Consider the following 7,304-nt stretch of genomic DNA (forward strand, 5'->3'; position numbering starts at 1 on the left):
ATAGTTTGCACGTGCATCACACAGTTGCCCCGTACACGTGCGTGGGATGTCATTCTCGATTTTGACAATTTCCAGGAAGGTTCATTAATCACTGTGAAACATTATTTCTGTCAATCTTTTTCATTCTGTTAATCATATAGTTGTTATTGTTTTGTTTTTAGTAATTTTTATTGTTTGAATTTGCGATGCGGCGTATTCGACGCAATGAGCGTCTACGGGCTATTGGCATGCTGCAAACTGGCAGAAGTCAGCGTGAAGTGGCCAACACCTTCAATGTTTCGAAGTACGTGATTAGCAGACTATGGAACAGGTACCAACAAACCCAAACTGCTGACGATCGAGCCCGTTCAGGTCGTCCCAGGGCAACGACAGGAGTACAGGATCGATTCATCCGTAACCAGGCTCTAAGAAATCGAGCTCAAACGGCAAACCTTCATCAGGCTACTAGTGTCCGAGTTACGGGTCAGACGATTAGAAATTAGATGCAGCCCATCTTCATGCTCGACGGCCCAGGGTTGTGCCTACCTTGACAGATCGTCACATTGCCCACAGACGTGAATGGTGTAGGGAGAATTAGAACAGGGGTATTAGTTGCGGTCACGTGTCATGTTTTCAGATGAGTCCCTATTCACTTTGGACTTCCTTCACAGACGTGGTCGGGTCTGGCGACGACGAAATGAACGGCACGCCAACGTCACAATGCGATTTCATGACAGATTTGTCGGTGGATCGGTTATGGTGTTGGGTAGTATCACTATGACTGACAGAACCCCCCTCCATATTATGCAAGGAAGCGTCACTGGGCAGTACTACCGGGAAAACATACTGACACCCTTTGGCGTGTGGGTCGACGTTTTGTTTTTCAGGACGACAATGCCCGTGCTTACCGTGCACGAATCGTCAATGCTCACCTCCAGCAGCACAACATCTATCGAATGCCATGGCCAGTAATGAGCCCAGACCTTTCCCCCATTGAACACGCCTGGGACATAATAGGGAGACTCATACGCAGTATGCCTCGTCGACTGAATGAATGTCTGACACATCGTGGCGATATCACCCACTACTAATAAAAAAAACCCGTCGACTTTCACATTTCACTTCTGACCCCAATCGTCCTTCAAGGTCTTTGGTGGTCATAAAACCTACTGTAATACTGAACTACCGGTTGTAATGTTTGCCCAATTAATTCACTATTGTCATATAACCTACTGTAATACTGAACTACCGGTTGTAGTTGCGGTTCCCCACAGCTAATATACTTTACAATTTTGGCAATTGTAAAGTCTTATTAGAGTTCCCCTACTTTTTTTGAAGAGTATATATATATATATATATATTTGGATGTATGTATGTATGCATGAATATATGCATTGATCTATGAATATCTATATATTGTATGTATGTCGATGTTGACTGTTACATACATAGATATTAACGCAGTGGCACAGTGGATAATTAAACTCTTTCTGGCCTCACAAATTTTCCCATGCCGTTGCTGGGACTCGAACCTGTGGCACCGAATCGCCCGCAAATTGCAGACTAACCACGATGCGTCCTGAGCTATCGAGGCATCCATAAAAAGGTTGGTCTTTTACTCAACCACGTGCATGGGGCCTACAATTTACGCAGTCGATCCCGCTTACGTGCATGAAACAGTGGGCAGACCTGGCAGTGGCTAGTATGTGTTGATGTATGAATATCTATATATTGTATGCATGTCAAGGCTGACTGCTATATGCATAGATATTAACGCACTGGCACAAGGGATAATTAAATCCTTTCTGGCCTCTGGCCTGCATGCATGTATGTATGTATGTGTATGTTTGAATGCATGCGCGCGCGCGCGCGTGTGTGTGTGTATGTGTATATACTGAACATCATTGAAAACGCACCACAAGTTGATAACAAATGTGAATGGGGAGTATATCAGCATTAAAAATATCAAAGAATAAGTACCATACTACCTTATAGACAATGCATGACGACGAATAACTTACAAAAACGATTGCTTAAACACTCCATGAAACACAACACCAAAACACAACATATTGCATGCATAGCATGAAAAACGTAAATTGAATGTGCAAATCATGCTGATAAAAGATGGTCTGTGAAAAGCCACTTTCATTTATGAAGTAGTCTATGAGGGAACGTTAAAAAAGTGATGGCAAAGGTTGACAGCTGAGGAAAGTGAACGCGCCTTAGGCATGCTTCAAGTCGGCATTTCGAGTAGAGTCATCGCACAGCGGTTTCTATTCAACAATCACTAGACTCCACAGGAGATACCAGCAGACAGGAAACACCAGGGACCGTCCACGTCCAGGCCAACGACGTGTTACGACACCACGACTAGATCGCCATATTGTTCGCCTCCATATTCGTGCTAAAACGCTGCCAGCTGGCCTCAGACCACAATTAATTTCACTATGTATTCTCATGTAGCCCCAGTGGCTGTAGCACTTTTATTAATTTCACCAGGCCATTAGCATTTCACGGGAAACATTACCTGCCTGGGCCCATTGAACACTCGAAAGGACGACATCTGTTGTCCAGCTCTTTTCCGCGTTATATCAATGTAAACAAACACACGTGGGCTAAGGGACCGAATCACACCCATTTCTCTGCATTTTACACAAATTTTGCGTGACTTCAATGTGCTCTGGGGGACATTATGCAGTATCCAGTGTAAACCAAGTGCACATATTCACTAACTGCATCCTCTTACCTGTCAAACCCAGTGTAACAATCCAGTATACTAAGCAGCTCCCCAGCCATTAATCACATCACAAGAAAACTATATTTTCTCGCATTAGTTTCCGTATTTTGGACAACCAAATGGGTGGATAACTCTAGTCTGAGGCCTATCAGACCAAAATTGTTTTCACCATGACACTCAAACTCACATATGGCATTTAAATACATATGTCAAGTTGCATACAGGGAATAAAAAGAATATTCGATACCAAATATGGCTATTGGAGCCTGTAAAATGGGGGACTGCCTGTGCCGCAAAAGGCGGCAATCTGCGTCAAATTATTCCCAATAGTGGACTAGTAATTATGCAATAACTTTAAAAGTTACAGACATTTTTCTGAACAACAAAAAGAAACTTGCTCCTTATTGTGTTCTCTGCAATTGAAATATAGCAGTTGGCAGGAATATGATTTTTTCCAAAAAAAAAATCAATTTAATTTAAATTGATACATTTAAAAAGAAAAAATTCCCACAAAGTTCTCTTTTTAAACAAAATTTAATCTTTAAAACTGTAAAATTTTGAATACTGCACACAGTCAATATATGCCAATTACAAATTAGGACTGCTCGAGTGTCATTCTGGTGAGGGTAATTAGCAAGGTGTCTGCACACCGTAACAGGTCACACCTGAATGCAGAGGACAGGGCACCAGTCTGCAAAGATGCAGTACCGAATACACAGTGAACAAAAAAAAGCTGTCAACTGCCACTGCACTGAAATGTTTTAATGCATCAGAACTGAAAGTGACATCACACATGAACATATATATAAGGGTGGACATGCATACCACAATAAGTATTTCACTGTTTTATACACTACGAGTCACATCCATGGAAGGCAATACAAGACGAAAGACACAGTTCAAGAAGGGACATGCACCTTGGAATAAGGGTGCAACTCTGCTGCATGAACATGCAAGTCCAGAATCTCACACTGAGAAGTTGCGACCAGTAGTCCGGATGAATATAGACGAGTTTGCCTTGGTCACGAAGTCGAGTTCCACTTCAGCCACCATATCCACTCCAGATTGCGAAGGTGCGTCACAGCCAGTCCGCCTGCTACGTCCCATTACGAGTACATGTACTGCGTCTGAAATGAAAGAAGAACAACAGTGTAAAGACAAAGAAGGCATGAGAATAATGGACAATGACAGAATGGTAGATGCATGGAATGCAGCTTTCAGATACCACTCAACAGCTTCCCCTGAGTGCGACGAGCCTGAAATGCAAATATTAAGGTTAAGTGGGGTCTTTGTTGGAAAATCACACTACACTGTGTGAATTGTGACTTCACTGCTCCTGAAAGCAAATTGTACAATGAGGTGAAGACAAATAAACCTGGCCCAAATGCAGCAAAAACTAATGTGGGTCTTGCTATCGGCTCCAAGATACTCCCGTCGGCAATACGAGAGCGAGAGTGCTATTGGCAGGCATGGACATTCCACCGCCGTGTCGGAGCAGCATGCAGAGAACATCATACAAGGTATCAACGGCTGTAACAGATCTAAATGAAAAAGATATGGCACAAAAAGTTGAGCTACTGAAAGACATTAACATGAAACGTGGAAATGAACGTGATGAAATTAACATAGCCATGGATGGGAGATACAACTCCACGACAATAACAAGTCGGAAGAAACCGGACCAGAATGCATCACAAGCTATAGGACTTGCGTGTGAAACAATGACTGAAAGAAAATTCATTGTAAGTGCCTGCTATCAGAATAAACTTTGTTGGACCGGAGCCTGGTTAAGAAACAAAGGTATTCATGTGACGTGTCCCGGTGGTCATCCTGACTGCACAGCAAACTTGCCGCCATTTGCTCCGCTGTCGGAATACGAGATGGGAAAAGATATCGGAACAGACTTGGCTCTACAAGGTATTCTCATAAAATACGTCACAACACATGGAGATTCCAGATCATCTGCTGGAGTTGATAGTGCTTTGAAACTTCTACATCCAATGTGGAAAGTGCAGCGGCTAGCTGATCCAACCCACTTAGGTCAGAGTCAGTTTCGTAAGTGTTACAAAGCTAACTTCAGTCCCGACATGTTTACTGGGTCCACCCGTGAACAAAAGCGTGAAGCACAGAAGGTATTCAGCCAGGATATGAAAGCAAGGTGCAGTTTAATTCTTAAAGAACTGATGAAACTACACACTGGTAATATCGGTGTACTGAAACGAAACTTACCAAAGGTCCTGCAATCGACACTTTCGTGCTACGGTGGTGACTGTTCAAAGTGTTCGCGGTACTCGGTCGTCTGCAGTGGAGGAATAACGAACAACTGGTGGCACCGATCCATGTTCCTGGGTACACACAGAATCACAGAGCTGAATATGAATGAAAATGACAAAATGTTAGTACTGGAACTTCTGAAGATTAAACTAAGTATTTCAGCTGTAGAGCAAATGAAACTGTATACAGACACACAGAAATGTGAGGCTGCGAACCGTTCTCTCAGTGTTTCCTTACCTAAGAATGTGAACTATTCACGAACGATGACTGGGAGAGCTGCATCCACCATCCACAGGCTGAACAACGCCCCGGGAACATCGATGATAGAAAAGTGCAAGTACTGTGGCATCGAACTGTCAGCTCGGGTGAGGCGTTCACTGCGTCAGATGGACAAAGAGTCGGACTATCAAAAAAGATATCAAAACAATCCACAGGTGATTAAAAGGCACTTAGTCCAGCAAGGAAGTAAAATTAGAGATCACTTACGATATAAACATTTGCACAGAGATCAACAAGCTGACTACAAGAAAGGATTATTAGATATTGACAGTCAAAGAACAGACAACTCCTGTGACCACAGTTATTCAAAGTAATTTTTGTCACAAACTTTCAAGTGATACATATAATATAGGAACTATCAGTTTGCATGAGAGCATTTCTGCTGTGGACATGAACCCTAGACATTGAAGACTGACTTTAAACAATAAAAAATAGTAATGTGAATAAATGTATGCTTTTGAATAAATGTATCATGTGATATTTATATGTGATATTTATATGTGATTTTATGACATAAAATATTTCTTTAAATTAAACTTTGTTATTGTTTTACATTCTTATATGTTATGCATTCTGAGATGCAAGAGGCAGGGAGGGTATTGTCCATGTCCCTGACAGACATCCCGGTTCACACATTGTATGCGCGAGCTGTTAATTGCATGTGGCTCAGCAGATAAGTGATCTTTAAACACACAAAGACGGTTATGGCACAGGTGACTGATGTCACTGCCATCTAGGTCCATCTCCTTATTAAAGACCATGAAACTTAATCTGTGAGCATTTACTGTACGATACTGGCCTGTGATTGGTGATTTGAACTTAATAGCACCATATCCATTTGGTCTGGGAGGCCCATTCCACATTATACATTCACCATTTGGCCCAGGATCACATTTTGAAAAAAATTACCCTCTGGTATTTTTGAAAAAAAGCCTCCATTTTCACTTATTCAATTAGCTCAATTACTCAAAGTGAGGCCCTCACAGGGTGCAGGGATACATTCTGATTGAAAAGAATTACCTATGACCTGATACGGGTACAATGCAGGTCAAATCATGTTATAATTTGTGAAATTACAAATTTCAAAATATAAATATAATAAAATTTAATTTAATTTAAAGAAATAAAATATTCATCACCCAAACTGATAACTTTCAGATTTCGTCCTGTCTGCACAATTATCATGTACATTTTGAGTGCTGTAACTGGCATAGTTACCTCACAATTTGGTATCAAAGTGTGTCACCCTGTGTCAAACATCATTGAAGAAATCCTCCATATTGACTTATTTGACCTTAACCTTCAAAGTGAGGCTCTCATAGGGTGTAGGGATACAGCCTGATTGAAAAGAATGACCTATGACCTGATAGGGGTACAATGCATGCTGAATTATGTCATAATTTGTGAAATTACAAATTTTGAAAATATAAATATAATAAAATTTAATTTAATTAAACAAAATAAAATATTCACCACCCAAACTGATTAGTTTCAGATTTCCACCTATCTGGACAATTAGCATGTACATTTTGAGTGCTGTAACTGGCATAGTTACCTCACAATTAGGTATCAAAGTGTGTCACCCTGTGTCAAACATCCTACTATATCAGGCCTCAGACCACAATTAATTTCACTATGTATTCTCATGTAGCCCCAGTGGCTGTAGCACTTTTATTAATTTCACCAGGCCATTAGCATTTCACGGGAAACATTACCTGCCTGGGCCCATTGAACACTCGAAAGGACGACATCTGTTGTCCAGCTCTTTTCCGCGTTATATCAATGTAAACAAACACACGTGGGCTAAGGGACCGAATCACATCCATTTCTCTGCATTTTACACAAATTTTGAATGACTTCAATGTGCTCTGGGGGACATTATGCAGTATCCAGTGTAAACCAAGTGCACATATTCACTAACTGCATCCTCTTACCTGTCAAACCCAGTGTAACAATCCAGTATACTAAGCAGCTCCCCAGCCATTAATCACATCACAAGAAAACTATATTTTCTCGCATTAGTTTCCGTATT

Source organism: Gigantopelta aegis, chromosome 4 (assembly GCF_016097555.1).
Source record: "Gigantopelta aegis isolate Gae_Host chromosome 4, Gae_host_genome, whole genome shotgun sequence".
Taxonomy (NCBI): Eukaryota; Metazoa; Mollusca; class Gastropoda; order Neomphalida; family Peltospiridae; genus Gigantopelta; species Gigantopelta aegis.